This window comes from Arachis duranensis, chromosome 6, assembly GCF_000817695.3.
Source record: "Arachis duranensis cultivar V14167 chromosome 6, aradu.V14167.gnm2.J7QH, whole genome shotgun sequence".
Classification (NCBI taxonomy): domain Eukaryota; kingdom Viridiplantae; phylum Streptophyta; class Magnoliopsida; order Fabales; family Fabaceae; genus Arachis; species Arachis duranensis.
The window spans coordinates 63,932,142-63,932,664 of NC_029777.3; positions in this window are offsets into that span (position 1 = coordinate 63,932,142).

Genomic DNA, 523 nt, shown 5'->3' on the forward strand with positions numbered 1-523 from the left:
TTGTAACTGTCCTTGTAGGAACCAGTTCATTTTTTTCATTATGAACCACTGTCATGCCTCCTTTCTTAGGGACAACTTGGACAGGGCTCACCCAGGGGCTGTCAGAAATAGGATAAATAATCACAGCCTCTAGTAATTTAGTGACCTCTTTCTGCACCACTTCTTTCATAGCTGGGTTCAGCCGCCTTTGTGGTTGGACCACTGGCTTGGCGTCATCCTCCAGCAAGATTTTGTGCATGCATCTGGCTGGGCTAATGCCCTTAAGATCACTAATGGACCACCCAAGGGCTGTCTTGTGCGTCCTTAGCACTTGAATTAGTGCTTCCTCTTCTTGTGGCTCTAAGGTAGAGCTTATAATTACAGGAAAGGTATCACCTTCTCCCAGAAATGCATATTTCAGGGATGGTGGTAATGGTTTGAGTTCGGGTTTTGGAGGTTTCCCCTCTTCTTGAGGGATTTTCAGAGGTTCTATTATCTTCTCTGATTCCTCCAAATCAGGCTGAACATCTTTAAAGATGTCTTC